General features: G+C 36.2%; 1 long non-coding RNA gene across 1 annotated transcript; it reads right to left on the bottom strand.

Moving 5' to 3' along the window:
- Nucleotides 1–1,882: 1,882 nt before the first annotated feature.
- On the bottom strand, nt 1,883–17,774 carry LOC104910736. The gene is made up of 3 exons (XR_002114380.2): nt 17,616–17,774; nt 3,412–3,472; nt 1,883–1,916 (listed from the first exon to the last, which is right to left on the bottom strand). It is a non-coding gene; the product is annotated as an uncharacterized LOC104910736 (long non-coding RNA).
- Between the last annotated feature and the right edge of the window lie 1,745 nt (nt 17,775–19,519).

A 19,519-nucleotide genomic window follows, 5' to 3' on the forward strand; every position in this document is an offset into this window, starting at 1 on the left:
AGCAAATGTGTAAGTATTTGATGGTAATAGCTTGGTTTAGACAAACTTGCCAAATCATAATAGGATATCTGTAGGAACCTGTCCAGTTTCTGCTAGCAGCTAGGCAGAAAAGCTCCTTTTCACTAAAGGCAGGCTGCACAGAAGGAAGAACTGACTTATCTCCTTATACATTGACCATGGCTGAAGAAGCTAGAGATGAGCTAGCAAATAATCTATTAAGATTTCTTTACAAGTGTCACACAAAAAAATACAGCAGAAAAATCTTCTAGACAAGACTAAAATGAGGTCAAAGACTTGCAAACAATAGATACACTCACCCTTTTACACGAACAGGGTCAAACAATAAGCCCATCCAAGGACAGCCAAGGTCACAGAAAACAGATAGCAAAAATAGAACAGACTAATTAAAGCATTAAAACTAACAGAGAACATGACATTTGTTGATCATAAATATGAATCTTGAAGGGAAGGATATCTGTTTGGAGCTATCTATTAGCTAGTTACCCCTGAAACCATGTAGTACTTATGTTTTCTTACATTTATTAATGTATCCCAGTTTATTTTGTGCCACACATTTGTTGAAAAAGTTGCAGAAGAAAGCTTTTTCCTCCCTTCCATAACATTCCTGTGTTAGCATATTACACTTACAGATCTCCCCTTTTGTCTCCTGGGACTTGCCCACTACGAAAAAAAAAAAAGGGGGGGGGGGGAGTTCTGACAAATTAGATAACATCCTGAGTAGTAGAATAGCCTTCCAACTCTGCTTGCCAGCAGACAATGACAAGCTGTCCAAATTTCCCTAGGAATCTACCTTTACTGAAATCACCATATGAAAATAAACTGCAAGGAAAAAGGTCCTATGGGTGGCTACCATAGTCTGGCTTTCACAAATTCTGATGTGTTTTCATGGCCATCAGTAGCAGTAGCCACCATAACTGCTTTTATTATACAAGGCAAAGCACAGTTCTGATATAGAATTAAGTTACAAATGACTTTATAAGTTACTCTGTCTTTAACAGACACGTTTTCTAACTGTTGTATGTGAAAGGTCACCATTGTTACCAAGTACTACTTCTGGAGAGAGCACCCAGGAGAAAACAGCTTTTTCACATCACTGATCCCAGTTTCTTTTAAAATGCATCCTTAATTAGTATTGCAGAATTCTTCATTTGATTTTTGCTATATTCATGCTTTTATGCATGTGATTATGAGGACACACATCTCTGAAGTAAGGAGAAGTAAAAATTAAGTACTCTGTGCAGATATTAGACACTTTAAGAAAAAAGTGTGATTAATGCATACTACACTTTATTTTTAGAGCAGCTCTTAAAAAAACAAGTAGTTCTGAAAAGCAGATCTAACATGTCATCAAGCTTTCTTCCCTACGCCCTCTGAAGTTGTAATTCTGTAACAATTTACAGTACTGTAACACATCAACATACACTGTTCCTTCTTCTTCTGAAGCTTACACAACTCATAGATAGCACTTCCTTTTGGACATTGAAGTTGGCATAACTCTTCATTGTGGGAGGAATTGAGGTGTACTGTACCTTGACATAGTGCTGTGGCATTGCATTCAACTCAGTACAGTGATGTTATTCAGAAACTAGTGAACACATGAGTGCTGCAGTGTGAGATTGATTGTTATTGCTGGAACTAAGCTAAGAAAAAAGCTACAGAACAGCCATACCAGGTGCGCTTCTGGCACATGACTCACACCAATAAATCTCATGGTAAATACAGATTTCCTGCAATAATATTCTAGTCCCAGCCTTTCCTAACATAAGCATCATTATCTCTAGACTCAATATTCTGAGTAGCCACATCCGTACAGTGAGAACACGATGCATTGCTCCTTAATGTTTCTCTAAATGCATTTTTGAAGACGTCTTCCAGAGGATTTTGACTCACTACAACTGAAACAAAATCATTGTATGTAAATACAGATATCTGATTAAGACAGACTCATAAGTACAGTATAGCTACCTCTGATTTTATGTACATGCAATTTCTTAATTGTTTAAAACAACTTCAATGGATTCAAACAAGTATAATGTGAAAGTGAAATATCATTTATACTGGCATTTATAAGACAAAATGGACCACATGCTAAAGTATTTGTAAGTTGTTCATGTTCTATACTAATAGACCATATTAGTCAGTTACAACTACTTACAAGTAAAGTCAGCATGTAAAACCCCCAATTCTTTCCTACCTTAAGTAAGAGGAAATTACTTGTTTTGAACTTAATTTACATCAGATTCTAAAGGCAACAACCAAATAACTGAATATAAATATCTCCATATTAGTTTGTTCACATATTCACTTATCTACTGCAGATGCTCATATTTAGGAAAGAGATACACGAGATATCTATTCCTTGATACACATCTGAGCCAACACATTAAACCAACTTGAAGTCTGAAATGCTTCTGGAAGAGGTGAGCATTTCTTCTACGATTTCCTCATATTCTTTTGGAGTCTGCTGTGTGAGTAGTCATTTTTATGTTTGGGTTCAATACCACACCTCAACTAACAGGTTAGAGCAAATATCAGTTATAATTTAGGAAAAAGATTGAGTATTTGTACAATATCAGAGATTTTTCGGAAAGAAAAGTTGCTATTTCTTTAACTCTGACAAAGATTGATAGAGACACTAATTTGTTCTTATAGCTGTATAGAGAGATATCATCTGCAAAGGTCACTATGAAACTGAATCCAGAGATTGGGATCTTAGCAGGCAATTCTCTGCATGAAATACAAGTTAGCATATTGTCCAGCCTGAAACAAACCTTCAAATCCAAACTAGAGAGCTACTACGTACCATTTGTTACTTATAACTTGAAGTCTGAATAGCAGTTATTTGAATGGGCTAAAAATAACTTGCTCATCCAGCTCCATGAACAGTCCAGCAGTTAAATTGTTTAATTAATTTAGCTTCATGTATGAATTAGCATCATGTAAGGCTTACACATGTAACTGATATACTCTTCCTATCAAACTCTCTTCACAAAAGCTGCTCTTATATTACTGTGTTATAACATTTCAGCTACGGGACACTGGATATATCCTGTGGGCACCAATAACAACTTTATAATCAGAGTATAATCAGAATCCAGTATCACTGAGGATCCCTCTTGGAATAGCTATTCTGAAAAATTATTTTTCAGTTTTTATTTTGTTTTCATTGTGAAATAATATATTTCCCAAGAGGAAGGTAAAAACACGGAGCATAAAGTCAGTACATTAAAGCTAAATCTCAGAAATATCTGACAAGTACTGTCTCCCTGCTCCAATTTCAAAGCTCATATGCATTAATGTCTGTGTTACCATGAAAGTTTACACACCCAATGGATGCCAGCTCTATTGAAGAACTATCTGGTTATGTTTGCAGACAGAATGTGGTGTTACCTGTGTTCTACCAAAGCCATACCAGAACGCGGATGTCTTCTTGGCCTCATTCTAGAGAACACTGTTGAAAATGAGAAAGTTACTTTCAAGTTAAGTAAATTTAGGTGACACATCCTCCCCCTTTTGTGGAGGATATTTAATACCTTATGCTCATTATCTAAGGTGATGTATAATATTTATTTAAAAAAAACCCACAACTGAAACAGTGGCTTATGCAAACAAAAATTAAAATGTTTCATACAGCATTTAATTTCACGTTCTACCAGTTTCTGCTAGCATTACAAATTAGATAAACTGAATATTTCAGTCTAACATGCCTATTCTCTCTTTAGCGAGTGTAAGATGAAAGATGAATAACTTCTGCTGCCTTCTTCACCTCCAACATTGGAGGAATCCAGGAACTGTCCCATCCCACACATAGTTTTCCCTTTGACAAGCTGACATATCAAATAGCTAACTAATGTAACTAAATTGTAGGAGTTTTAGTTTGTCACCGAGGCAAAAGCTAAGCGCTTATTTGAAATGAATTCAGAGACTCAGCATGGTTAAGGGATAGTCTAATTTTCTAGATCTTTGAGTAGCACTCAAACCAGTTGATGGTGAAAAATTCTGCAACAGACAGAAACTGAAGTGATTATACACTGAATTTTTGACTAAAAATTTCAGTTGTTATATCTATTTGAAAAAATAATAACTGTAGTTCCATAACTATGAGTGATTCCTTCTCACTATTAAGTGAATTTCATAGCCTGTCTTAAGAATGAGGAAATAAAAAGTCTGTGCAGAAATGTTCCCAGAAATATCCAGAGGAAAATAAACTAGTTTTCGGGGCTCACACATTCAGGGTCAGGATGCAATCTATTTGTGTGAAAGCAAATTCATCTAGCAACAGCATAGCTTAAATGGTTTTGAACTACTTCTTGTCCTGGGTTAGCTTGTATGAAGCTAAGTCTGTTCTCTGAATATATCCATATACTAATATATAAGGCTAGAAGGTGCTTATTTCTACCTGTTTCAAAAGCACTTGTGTTTTCAGTTATCCCAATTCAACAAATCTTTATGTTTTTATCCTTTGAGTAAATCATTACGTTTCATATAAAAGTTTCTCTCAATCTATCCCTTTTCAAAAAATATGAATAGGCCAGACTAAAACTCTGAAAGCAAGCCAGTTCCCACAATTTCTGATGTTGTCTCAGGTCTTTTCAGGGGAAAAGGTTTAATAGAAACATGAGAATATCAGTTTACTTCAGCACACAGCATCTTCTGTCCTTGAATCTGTATTCATTAGTAATATGCCTTTGCAACATTACATAACTGCTCAAGGTAATCTGAATCCAACAACTCACAACCCACTGAAAGAAGCAAATTCAGACTTTTTTTGTCTGTTTTTAGCTGAAAACTGATGAGAGTACTTTAAAACACTGACTGCTACAATCTGATACGTACATATTAACAAACATTATGACACTTAACTTTCAGCTTTTTGCGTACATTCTGTGGTCAAAAATCCTTCTCAGTCCTAGACACATTTGTAGTATGCTGAAAAGTTATTTCTTTCAGATTGAAATCATTTCTATTAGACCTTCACAAAAGGTTTTTTTTTCCCCCTAACCTTGTGACTGTAACTGAGTAATAATGGGTCAAGATACTCAACTTTTATCTTGTAAATGGCACTAATAGTACCAGATGACAGCTCAATGTGTTGTCTAATTTTAGATCTACTACCAAGGCTCCAACTCTCCTTTATGGACTGAGAAGGCAGACCAAGTGCAGAGCACTGAATGTAGTGGCATCATAGCAAGTATGAGAGAATTCAGTTTTAAGTAACTCTTTGTAGTTTTACATCCAAAAATCTATTGCAGAGATAGAAATGAGCTCTAAATTCTTTTACAGCACGCTAATCAAATCTGTCACCTAATCTGATCTTACAGGATTCTAGAACAAACAGTTTAGAGTAATTGATTAACTTCAATTCTTTTTTTTTTTTTAATAGGTGCACTCATGCACCTATTTATGGCTATCTGTCCCTTTTTATTTTTTAAACTAAAACTAAAAAATTCTGGAAAAAAGTTTGCATAAATTTCAGATGTAAAAATCAGTGCACGTATCCATAGCATATTGTCTTCCCTTTATATTCTGGATTAGTTTCTTGGTTAAATTCATCACTTAATACGTGGAACTACATAAAACGTTGATGTACATAAATGTAAATCCATATGTGGATAAATACACTGAATCATTTTGATGTTGGCATATCTATTAACATGGCTGAAGAGACAGGACATTAGTACTTTGTCTGCCTACACTTCACAGCAACTGGCAAAACACCCTTGCCAGAGCAGGATTTGTATATTTTTGCAGGCAGCATAAAAAAAAATTTCTTGGAAAATACAGAATAAACAAGCAGCCATTAGTTAAATGTCTGGATAACAAGAAGATGCAGTAAAGCATTTACTATTAATTTTATAAGATGTGATTATATTCACTGTCAGTATAGAGCAAATTACAGAATGTACTGTAATTTCATGGTATGGATTCAGTCTATTTTAGCTTTTCACAGCAGTGCTATAAGGATTGTGACTACCAGTAAAATACTCTTTGCAGTTTTATATATATAATATATATATATATTTTAGGAGTCTAAGCTAAAAAAGTAGGATAACTCAGGCAACAACTCTTTATTTCAATGGAGATTGCTTAGTACTTTTTTGCTGCAGCAAATTAAGGTGCATATTGAAAAAAATTCCACCTCTTCCTTGCTCATCATACTACTTCCTCAACCCCGTCCTTGAATTCTAGTATAAGCTGCACCTTTTCTTTTTCACCAAGTTACTGTAACACCTTGTGTCTGTAAATTTAGTTTTTCTCCCTGTCATTTATGACTCAGGACAGACTCGCCAACTTTCACATGGGAAACTTGAAAGAACTACTACACCATTCACCAAGAACACCATTCATTCATTACTCATCCTGAATATAATTTTACCCTGCCAGTGCAGCTGAGAAAATTGATCCAACAACTGAGAAATATTCTGAGAATCCCTAGACACAGATCATTTTCTGAACAATACTGCAAGCTTCCTCATAGTTTTAACTCTAGTAGCACTTGCATGGACTACTAGAGCCCATTTTTTCTTCTACATTCTCTTACACCTAAGTCTGCATGATACACCTGTTTTCTTGTATATGGGTAGTGATACTAATATTTACTTGTACCACATTCCCACAGTTATTCTATAAGCCACTATTGAGGATTAATTTCTTGATATTTAAATGCCTTTTTGAGTTTCACTATCATGGAACTGCTAGCACCAAATGCAAACAGGAATTTATCAAAGGACACCCCTGAAGCACTAGAATTCAAGGTCTACATAAGTGTTATTCACTCACTTCTGTGAAGTATTTAGTATGTTTCAAATTTTCTGGCAAGGGCTACAAACCTCTACTTCCCCATGTCTGTTGCCTAGTTTTCAAGCTAACATAGCACAACTGCAAGCATTAACTTCTTACAGAAAAACAGCTTGGCACAGTATGACATAACAGTTGGAATTGAAAGTAGTCATTCTAATAGAAAATGAACTCGATATCCAAATATTTTTACATAAAATTTGTATAAAACCGCTTTCTGATCTTAAGTTGAATAAGCATATTAAAGCTAAACTAATTTTATAAAAATTTGGTTTCATCTTAACTGAGCTCGTGTGTTTACATGATAGCCTTAAGAGACATTTATGATATCAGTTGATCCTTCAGTGATCCATCTACAGATTAATTCTCCCTTCCTGACATAAGCCTGCCTACGATTTCACCCAAATAGTAACAGAATAGATTATGGAACCTGTATTGTTCAAATCAAGGCATTTAACAGAATTATTGTATCTGATAGCTGGTTACTCAAACATCTAAAAGCTAGTAAATATGAAGGGTTATAAGATAAAGTAGCTATTTTACTTGCTTATTTTTAAACACCTTCTAGTAGAGTCTTCCTTGAAGTTTAGTTATCATTAGTCAGCAACTGAGATCTGCAGCAAAGTATGTGTATTTAATTTAGCTATGCAAAGACTTGTCAATGTCTTTTAAGTACTTAAAATCAATAAGCTTAGAAAAGTAGCTGAATATTACAAACTGACTTTAACAAACAACTCAAGAGGACAAACACCAGGATCAAGACTATAGATAAGTCTAAAACACAAGTTTAGGTATTGATTTGAGCATATATAATAGATAATTTATCAGCTTGGTGAAGGAATCAAAATTCCCACATCTGTCTTATTTTCAGCACATTGAGTTTAATGACCACTGAAGAATCATCTGATTCCTCAAGGTTGAAATTTTGCACCAAAAACTTGTATACTCCAAGTCAATCACTTCTTCTATATCCAGATTATTCATGCCAAGTGAACGTTTGAAATGCATTACAGCTTAACTCATATTTCAATGGAAGCTGGATGAGTAAGATCTAGCACCTCAATGCAGAATTTTCATGCCCATCCTCCAGGGATTCAGCTTCAGTAATGAAGTCTAGGAACTCATCTAAGGAATTCATAATCTCGTGAAGCACACAGGTCTTTCAAAAACCCAAGTGTGCTGAGACAGAAGCTGCCCAGAAGCAGCCAACTGTTAGGAGAATAACACCTTATGACAATAAAGGATGATTTTTTTCCCATCTTGTAACAGAAGCAAAATGTTACCCATCTTTTAATAGAAGGAGAAAGTTAATTTTATCCACCACTGAACTGAATAGAGGTTCCTTAGCATAAAGAAATTCTGTAGTAGAACTTTTTGTATCATGTATGCATAGTCAGCATATACATAACACCATAATGAGAATACCATGGCATTACATTTAAAGGAAAGCAGAATTTTAAAATCTAGAGAAACATAAAGCTTTGCTATGCCAGACATCTAAAGAAAACCCAATGTAGTAAAATTTAGACTGATCAGCTGCTTCTATCTGTGTGTAAAACTTGCATTTCAGCAGACAGCTAGTTTACATGGCTAGTTACCTTGCAGCATCTGCCATGGGAAATGAATGAAAGCTAAATATATTAAGCTATCCTAATAAAGAGATCCTTGAGAAACACTAGACAGGAACAGAAGTAAAAATACATTTTGTTGTTTTCTTCACCAAACTGGAATCAAGAACCTGAAGCAATAAAGCCAAGAAAGATAGCTTAGTAAGCTCACATAAGAACAAAAAAATTGTCTGATAAAGAAGCTGCATTTGCACTCTGAGGAATAAGTTAAAAAAAAAATTTGGTCATGACAGTCACTCAGGAAAGTAATCTGTGAAAACTCCAACCATACAGGAATAATCCATAAACCAAAGAGGCTGGAACTGGAAATATACACTCTTAAAAAGCCTGTTACACTTTCACCAGATGTATGTATCTCTTTCACTAGCAAGGAGAAAGATCTGTCAAATTCCTTGCCTAAGCTTACTTACAGTCCATAGATCTTCTGAACTTCCCTGGAAGCGAACAAAATAATTCAACATATTAATACCCGTTTGAATATTGTAACCCTTAGCAAGAATACTAAGACAATCTTTGTGCCCATATTCAATGCTGTTCATTTTCTATACATATTTGATGCAGTCAATTTGCAAGAACTTTAATCTACATTGCTACGATATACTGTAGGACAACATGCCTCAACTCAGCTGTTAGTCATCAGTTGCTCTTTCACATTGCTTAAATATAGTTATGTAGATCAGCAAAAAGATACACTGTTTAGTACCAGCAGCAGCTTCTTATAAGTAAAACAAAGTGTCACATCCTAGCAATAAACAAAGCCAGGATCTAAGAAAAACAGGAATGAGAGAATCCTATGATTAACCAGCTCTACAAGATTTAAGAGTCTCAAGAGATGAGATAATAAATGGTGAGGAGTTAATAGTTCCTCTAATTTAGCCCTTCAAAAACCTGTACTTTGCACAACAGAAATATTTCTTTGAAACTTGTTGTTTAACCTAATCCAGCAACACTACGACAGTCCTCGTACCTCTTCTATTTTGAGTGAAGCATTCAAATAGAATCAAAATAAATAATCCCTGGAAATTAAAATAGTTCAACACATCAGTGATGTAATCTGCCTGTCAGATATTGACTAGGTAATAAAGCGGCCTGTTCTTATATTTACCAGCAGAGCCCCTTCCTATCTAATCTGCATGGCAGCCTTCACTAGCCCATCAAGTATTCACAAAATGTACAATAAGGCATAAATCAAATCTGTGACTCGTTGTGAAGCACCAGACCTTTAGCTCCTTGCAAATCTGACCAACCAGCTGCTGAGCTTACTGTTCCTGCCTTACCCTTCAGCTGGACTCTCATTCTGCAAGGCACACACGTTCAGAAAATCGACACCTACTGGAACAGTGGCAGGCTAGCAAGAACTGATGTGGGGGAGGGGAAGTTCCAAACAAAGGAAAGCTTCTCAAAAAGGCTAACCGCTTTCCAAGCTCACATGAAGACTAAACAAGGACAAGGCCAATAGAATCAACTAGCTTCACAATAGCAAGCTTTGTGTTTATATTCTCAAAACACTATAAGCTGTATCTGCTTAGAACAATATTGAATGGTCAGGTGGCTTCCAGTTTTAAGGCATGTTAGCATAATCAGCCTTAAATTAAAGCAGATGGGAATGACAGATATGTTAAGGTTATTAAAGACCTCGAGAGGATAGAGTTAAATAAGGTTACCTAATCCATCTTAGAAGGGTATTATGAATTGCATCACTTAAACAAGAATAGCATTCTTGAATCTATTTTAGATTTTACAGGACTGAATAAATAAAATTACCAATACAGTTTAATTTAAGGTATACATGTAACATGTCTCTGTCTCTAATAGTCTGTTTTTGGCTGAGGAATCACAGGTATGTTTCCTGATATCGATAGACATTCATAAGGACCTATTAACAATAAAGATGATAAACCTCCTTCTGATATTGCAGTATGTAGCTCAGCAACGATTGTGGTTTATAAACCAGCATATTGTATTTATTTAGAACAAGGAATCTGCCTCTAAAACTTTAAATATTCAAGTATGGAGCTCTCAGATGTTCCTCTACACCAAATCCAAGAAAAACCAAAGCCCCTCAAAGCTTGCAGCATGTCAATATTTGGCACCTGCGCAGCGTGCAATCCCAAACTGAAGTTAATGATCTTCATACACACAACAGTTAATAACATACCTTTAAGATTTGATTCTTGCCACAGTGGCTATGTTTTTTTTGTTTGTTTGTTTGTTTTTAACTGATAGTCATTAGCTGAGATAAACAAATGCTGGAGTGACAACTGGACTCCTGTGTACTGATGCCCTAATTCCTGTCTGTGAAATATTTTCCAGCTTATTTCGGAAATCTCTTCAAGCAACCAGAACAGCTTATAGCCTACTAGAGTATGGAATTACAAAGTGGGAAACACAGTTAAGATCCAATGCGAATTGAGGAAGACAACAAACTACATGCATTAGTTAAACTGTTAGCCCACAGCAATCTTGCAAAAGCATCCTTATGTATATTTCCATACCAAAGGCAACAAAATATTTAAAAACTCAACCTGTGTGTGGTGTTAAATGTGCTTTCAGAGCAGAGGTGGCAGAACTAGTTTTCAGGCAGAGAAAATTTGATTTTTGTTTGCATTTTGATCTGAACTGGTACTAATGTGCTTAGCCTTGCCAAAGCTGCAATTCTTTCTCAGTATGTGCAAAAAACATGATAACCTTTTTTAACCCTTCCTTCCTCTATAATCCCCAGACTAACAAATCCTTGTTCCCAAGGTGACCTGAAGATCAAATAACAGCTGAGCTCTGGCTCCCAGCGTCACTTTTCTGAATTTAGATGCTCAAAATTTGTTTTGTAACCAGCTTGGAAATGACTTTCAAGGATTCCCAACATCATAGGAAAAGGTACACAGACAAGTTAAGCCAGTGTGAGCACTCTATATCTAAAGGGTCCAGATGACACATCAGTTTTGAAAGCAAGACAGAGGATGTTTGAAATTCCCCAACATCTCCATTTATGAAAGTAAATGGCTCAACACTCCTTTTCAATGTACAATTTACAAACAATATTGGCATCTTTACTACACTTGATGTATTGAAAGTCACCAGAGAACAATTCGTTTTCTCACTTGCCTTTTTAAGATCAAACAAAGCTCAACTACAAGTTACATTTAGCTACTTAAAGAAATTTATGTATGACAAAGTTGAATTGCATCAACCATCACCAATTAATACTTTGGCTATATTGTCCTAGCTGTAGGACATCAAGAACAACTAGGCACATTCTAACCATCCAGCAGGGCTAAAAGTAACCAAACTGAAATTTAACAGCAGTACAGTTCACTAATCAGACTAAATTAAACAAGCACTCAGAAGGAAGGGGGATTAGAATTAACACACTAAATCTGTTTTGTTAGATTTATGTACTTTCTTTTCTATTCAGTAGAGAAAGTTGCAGTGCAGAATATGAAGCGGGATCTTTCCTCAGCGATAAAACACTATGCCAAAGCAAGGCCATTATGTGAAATTTGAATGTATACCTCAGGTAGCACCAGAATCGACGGAATGGGAAAAAAACAGACTCAGTTGCACTAGATAGATCAAAGAGATTTTAAACATCAAAACAAAAACTTTATCTATAAAAACAAGATTTATCTATCAAAACAAGATCTTTATCTATAAAAGCTCTGTTGTAAGTTTTAGCATAGAAAGCTTTAGTATGTCCATCTCTGTAGACTGCTAATTCCCACTACCATAGTTGAAGACTTTTTTTCCAAGCAGTTTCACAGATGATAGAAGCTTTGGCCACAAGTATTTTCTAGTCAAGGTAGATATTAAGCAATTTAAGTTATTAGCATGCTTGTATAACTGAGCTCTGATAAGCTACACCAGTCTTCCTCATGAAGTTCCCTTTGTACAAAAGGAATTTATTGGGTCCTGCAAAAAGCTATTTAATCTTTGTACATGCATGGTACTACCACTGTTTCTGTATTTTATTTTGTGTTAGAGCAATAACTTTGAGAACAGCGTGATTTGAAGAGGTCCGTAAACATAACAGATTCTGGAAGTACAGAGAAAATGTGTCTCAAGTCACAAGAAATGCACAGCAGAAATAAGGAAGACTACGTACTTAACCTAACTTGCACTAAAAAAACTAAAACTCAACATTGTAGGAAATGATCAGCAGTTTTCCTTGTTCAAACAAGTCAACAGTCAGGAAGAAATAAATCTGAAACATTATGCACCACCTTTACAGTGCACTTCGGTTTACATTCTCACGACAACCATGAAACTAGAAACTCCTTTTTAAGATTGAGACTGTCAAGTGATATATGTTTCTAGCACCTTTTGCTCTTAAAAACAAATTGCTTCCAAATAAAGCAAGATTGATAATTAAACAAGTTGCTGAGTTGAAACAAGAAATAATCAAGTAAATATTACAACTGCTTAACGGTAATGGGGTCATTTCCGCTTCCACTCTGTTTGTCTGCACTGTGAGGTCTCTACTGTTTTCCTTTAAAAACATCATGTTGTTTTGAAGGAGACTTGAGAAATACCATCTAACGTGTTAACAGGTGAAAAGCTTGTGGCAGCAACTGGCTGCTTCTACCTGGAGCTTCAGTTCTATATCAGAAACTAGCCCTGTTCGTTCTGGAGATCTGCCAGAATATAGCAGGCAAGAAGCAGCTGGGTTTCAAAAAAGCATCAACTAATTTACCTGCACCTCATTTGTAGTAGAGATTTAGTTGCTTCCTTTTTGCATTGTATCCTTCTATTTTAAACTCAATCCTCCCAAAAAGTTTGTTTTCCCATACCTTTAGGTATGACTGAGTTGTATAGTTCTTAAATGACCAGTTCTTCTAAAATAATTCTCCTTTATTCTCATAGTGCCTATCATTAACAATTTAAGAAGTTATAGGAACTAGCACTCTATTATTAAAATCAGTGTTTATGTACATTTTTCATAGGACTCAGCCTCAAAATACATCAACTGTGGAGCATCCAGATTTCAGCAGTGCTGGAATGCAAAGCTCTCAGCAGAGGTCTGTAGGAGTAGCCTGACATCAAAATGAAAAACTCCACGAAAAACAAACAAAAAAAAAACACAAACAAGAACAGTAGATGATTCAATGAACAAAGAGAAAACACAGGTTTGAGAATAAAAAGAAAACGCTGTGGAAGCTTTCATGTGTTTGGGAATTGTCACTCTCTCCAGTCTGAGAGATTCTCATTAGCACACCCAAGTTCAATATGGGCCTATAGAAGGGTATGCTGTAGAAAGCAAAGCTGATAAAGTTTTTAAACTCCATTTTAAAAGGCTTACAATCACAACATCCATTTATTTAATCTAAAATGTCAGGCTTTTTGCAAGAAGTACAATAAAGAGGGCTTTCAGAGTCTACCAGCCAATCTGGAATGTTGCTAGGGAAATATGATAGCATTAAATACATTTGAGTTTCTATTGGCAAAAACACACTTGTTTGAACAATGCTACTGTGCAAACTCCCAGTTGTTCATGATATTCCACTGCTTACTATTAGTCACAGCTGAGGACTGTGTGGCATAAAGCAAGTAATTGTCTAAGGCAGAAAAAGCACCTATGTCTTGCATACTTCCAGTATGACAGAGCCTTGAAAGGCCTTACAGGCTGCTGTTATCTCTGAAGGGATAAGACAGATTTCTGGGAGAGTTGCACTCAGAAAAACCTGCACCATGCCCTAGAAGCATCTTCACCTCTCAATCCACCTGACAGAAACACCAGATCTGACACTTATCCTCCTCTCAGCTTTGCTTCTGCTACATCAGTTTTACCTTCTAAGAAGCTTTGAGGTTACTCTAGATATATTCCTGGTTAACCCCTGGACATCAACTGCACAGTCACACACTGAACAGCATATATACTACTTGCAGTTCTTTATTCCAGTTTGGTAACAAGTCAAGTGAAGCTGGCAGCCAGTTGTGTTAGAATTCTCTTTTATACTACAAAAGATGATTGACATTTCTTTCCCCAAAACAGTGCATTTCCTAACACAACAGGAGTAGCATTGTTTCATCTCTTCTTTCTCTTTCAACATGGTAAATGGGAAGTTCCAGCAACATCGTTGAAGCGCAAGAGATTAAGGAAGTCACTGTAAATAGAAATTTTTATAACACTGAGCTATATTCTAAAAGAGATTTAACAGAGGCTACCTGGACTGCAAAATTTGTTGTCTCCATCTTTATCTGTAAGTATTTTCTACAGAACATCCAAAGGCTTAGCAATAACTTCTTATTGTATGACAAATAACTTGGCATTATATATTGTAGTTTTAATCCTCTATTTCCAAACCTCAGTGTAGATTATACTAAGAAAACCTTAATTCCAAGTCTGTACCTCCAAAAAGTGCAAGTTGGGCAACTAATTTTGTCACAGAAGTACAATGGAATCAGTAGCTCCAGAGAGAAGTCAGGGAAGTTTCAGTGAAGCCACACATTCTCAAAAATATCTAAAAATATTTATGTTAAGTGCTGCTACAAAGGCTTTTCACCCATTAGATGGTTTTTGAAAGGTCATTGTTACATTTCATGGAGTATACGCAGTTTTATTCATAGGTTAGCTTGGTATTTGATAGGCTTGTTTTTTTTGTACATACACTTCAAAATCTGCCCTACAGAGTCACTTTTCATCAGAAAAGGAAAACATTAAGGATGTAAGACTTTCTCTAGAAATTCAATAATAGATCTGTACCTCTACCAAAGTGAATACAGACTTCATGAAAAGTAAACTCCCCTCCAGCCTCCAGTGCAAATACCTCTAGCTCATTGTCTACTCCACTAGGGTTTAACAACTTCATTGTAAATGGCTGGACCCTAAGTCATTTGCCCTGCCCTGCAGCATAAGGCAGAGAAATTACACCAAAATCTATCTGGGTGGCCAACTTCTATCTTGATTTATGAGCCAAGCATAGCTCAGAGGTTCACTAACTTGGGGAGATAAAGTAGTCAGTACTTCATTTGTTTCCTCTCACTTTTGTTATAAGCAAGCATATAAAGCATTCACTCAACCACTCCATAGCCACAGGCACTAAGTGCACCTTATTGGCAACCATCAGCAAGTTTTAAAGAAATATTTGCCACAGAACAAATAACCAGTGCATACAGCAGCAAAGCTAAACACCATCTGCAGATTCTTTATCCAGCATCAAGCAAACCATAGATCTTATTACAATTTTTACTGTTGCATTTTTTCCCACAAAGTACAAAGACAGTAGTTTTCTCAATACTAAGCACTTAATAGTGTGAACCGTAATAATCTTGCTCTGTGCAATATTTTCTGTTCAATATTTACATAACTGTGTTTTGGTAAGGATCCAATTAGTGGTATTTTAGTTGACTACAACCCAGTATCATGAAAGCAATAAAATACTTGGAAAAAGACTAGAAAAGACACTGAAACATTTCTTGTCCTTAGTAGTATGCACAGAAACTGTGCTTGCATTCAAAAATGAAATCTCAACTATATTCTGAAAAGAATTAAAAGCACCTATTAATTAGACATTGAAATGAAGATTCAGGTAGAAATTTCTCAGTGATTAGTTTCAGCAGAATGTTTGATAATTAAGTAGTTAATAGATTATCAGAGTAGGTAAGGCAAAAACTTAATATTATGTAATTTTTTTTTTTTTATTTCTAAAGGCCTTTATCCTCCTAAGGAAAAATAGGACTCTCAGCTCATCAGCAGCATAATTAGGAAGGTACAGTAATAATGAAAAGATATAGTCCTAAAACATATATCAGGCAAGGAGAACATGAAAAAAATCAGGAAACGATTACTTCAAGAAACAAAGTAAAAACAGGTTTGATTCATGCATGTAACAGAATTTGCTTTTTAGCAACAGCAAAAGATACATTTTTAATCATACCTACTATTCCATCACAAAGTCCTGAGTTTTTATGGATTCAAAATAAGCTCTTAAATCTATCAGTGCCCTGGAAATTGCTCACTGATTAGTGGATATTACATAGAAGATGTGAACTAGTTTCCACAAGGAAAACATATTGCCAAGCTAAATGCTCTGCTTTATATGAGACTAGAACAAGGTCTCTATTTTAACACTGTAATAACACCCACTAACTTCCCATTGAGAAATTTCTCTAGGAGTTGTTTCGCCTTTCCTTAAAGATAGCAAATTTCTCTCATTTAATGAACATTAACAGTTACACTTAGCTTATAGAAATTGCTTTGGCTCTTCATCTCAAATAGCAGCTGTAATTACAACCCTGACTTTCTCCGTATTTTTCACATAGTCTCAGTCCCCACCCATCACTATGGGATTTGATCTTGTACAAGAGGTAAGAGACTAGGAAGCGAATACTTTTTAACATAAGCCTTTAACCTTGAAATTTGATTGCTAAGTAGACAATTGAGAAGTTGACAAAATGAAAGAAGCTATAAAATAAAACAGTGTTTGAAGTTTTCTATGTTGTAAGATACAATACCCTCCAAAATGAGCATTGACTCTCTATCTTAACTTCTTCCACATAATTACGATATTTTACAGTATAGCAACAGCTGAATAACAGTTATTCCACTCTGAAATTCTCAGTCCTTAAATTTTAAGGGAAAGGTATGACACCTTAAGAGCTAACAGTTAGGGCCACGAGAAGAGCTGAGAATAGAAAATAGTTTCATCACATCCTGCAATCTCTTGCTACTTTTTTTTGGGGGGTGGAGGGAGGACTATAAATATACTGGAAATATAACAAGAAAAGTCTTTACAATGTACAAACACATGTGCATTCAAATGGCTCATCAATTTCTGCAACAACCTGACCTCCAAAGACAAAGAAAAATCACTTGAAAGGTATAGAAAATAACTGTTCGCTTACATTTGTTTTTTCTGCTAATTGTAATTGTTTTAAATTGAATAAACACACAATAATGTAAAATTAAGGGAGCTATAAGCATTATTTCTTCAGTAACCACAAACACGTTAGCAGAAATAGTTCACCTTTCTTCTAATACATACAAAAAATAAAAAAAAAAAGGAGAAAAAAAGCTAGTCTTAAATTAAAGCTCCATAGCTTTCTGTACATAAGCTGCTGCGGGGTCCTGAATCTCCCCTAAAATCTCAGAGTAAGAGTTAAGCTTTCCACAGAGATATACCCTTCAGGGCATTTTGAAGTAGTTGATCGGTCTGTTCTCTATAGTTTACATACCTTGTAAAAGGTTCAGTTAGAAGTTGCAGTCTGGTAGCAGTGTAGGAAAGGATCCTATCTGCTTGAGGACCCCTGATAAAGGGATAATGTGAAGCACCTGATGACATTTGCAACCTGAATGACTCATATGCTGCAGCTGTCTGAGTAGCTCAGAACCTTCTAGAAAGCGACCAAGACAAGAGGAGATTTTCACAGGTGTGAGAGATGATTTTAAGGATGTTGTTGCACCTGATTCTGCTTGCTGAAGAAGTGCAGTGGGAAGGCTTAATGATATAAAATGAGTCTGCTTTGGAGCAGTTATGTCTAGGTGATGTCTTGGAGGTTGGAGATTGTTTTCTTCAGTGGCAGAGTTGCATCTGAGGGGGCTTATGGACCTGACAGATAGATGCAGGTCTGCTTGAAAAGATTGTGGTTTGGCTTATAGAAAGATCCTTGAAAACAATGAGTAGTTTTGCTATGGAGGAACAAATGTATGTGAGCATCCCCTGTGTGTAGTGACTGTGGGGGGCCAGGAGGAGTATGCAGTAAGAAAAATGTTTGGAGAAGGGTGAGAGATCATCAGCTTCAGGGGTGGTGCTGGCAGAAGCAATGAGTATGGTAGGGCTTGTGCTAACGAGCGATGGTTTTCTTGTAAAGAAGTATGGGTAAGCTAGGGGAGAATGGAATTTAAGGGTAAGGGTAGAGAACCTCATTTGGGGTGGGTACCTGTGTGTGATCTGAGTTTGTTGTGGCACTTAATGTGTGTGAGCAAAAGCATTTACAAGTGAAGTAAACCATGGAGTTATGGTAATGCAAAAAGGGAATGAAAGAATGGAGCCTTACACAGTGATGGGGGATGTGTGAGCGATATAAGAGGCAGGAGTGTGCAGCAGTAATGTAGCTTCTGGAGTAGTGGGGTTATAGAGCAGAAGATGGTGAGGGAAATCTCCACAAGCAGTAGAACATATCTGTGCATAACTTCCACGAACAGTGGAGGCTGCAGAACTGTGCAATTGTTATCATAAGTGTTTTAAATATGATATATGTAGCCTTATTGAGAAGGAACTTATAAACAGCATCTTGCAGAAGAGAAACAACTGTCCTGTTTTCAGTTTGTTTGTGGTCACGACAGGAGATTTTAAGTGTCTGTTGTCCAAAAGGTCATATAACCTTTGTTTTCTTGTTTGCGTTTTATAAGAGAGATTGTGCCTTATGTGCTATTTCTTTACACTATTGTATGGAAACTGCTGAATCACGGTCTGAACCTCTGGTTGATCTCCTGAGGTGATCAATGAGTCAGCCACGGGAGCACAGATGAAGGCGATTCACCTCTCCTAAACCTATTTAAGAGCTGTCTATGAGTGGGAAAGGATCTCTTCTGGAGATCCCTTCTCTGGAGTTTTGCAGTGAGCCCAGGGTGTGGATAAGCATTCTATCTATTCTCTTCTTGTTATTATAACCTGCTTAGCTAAACTCTCTTGTTTATTTCATAATTATAACATCTTTATATTCATTGATAATACAACTGTGAAGACAACTGAGCTTAAATACCTCCTCTCTGAGGGAAGCTAGGGAAAAGTAACCTGTGTTGTGGGTAGAGTCTTCTTACAGCTTGTCATGTACTTTTCTCATAAGGGAAAGGACTAGTTTTCTGAGCAGGTTTCTGGGTTAGCAGACTGCTGAAGGTAGTACTGTGTTGTCCAAGAACAGCACATGAGCAAATGCAAATTGCTGTGGGGTCAGCAGGAAATCTCAGGGGTCAACTGACAGGTATTCAGAGGATGAGTGTCTCATGTTTGAACAGACCTGGGGATTTGTGAAGCTACTTCATAGAAGCTGGTGAGGAAGCTTTACACAGGAAAGATGCACAGTAGTGCACACCTTCCACTGGGGGTAGATGTGGAGCGGAAAATGAGAGGCTTTTC

Source organism: Meleagris gallopavo, chromosome 4 (assembly GCF_000146605.3).
Source record: "Meleagris gallopavo isolate NT-WF06-2002-E0010 breed Aviagen turkey brand Nicholas breeding stock chromosome 4, Turkey_5.1, whole genome shotgun sequence".
NCBI lineage: Eukaryota > Metazoa > Chordata > Aves > Galliformes > Phasianidae > Meleagris > Meleagris gallopavo.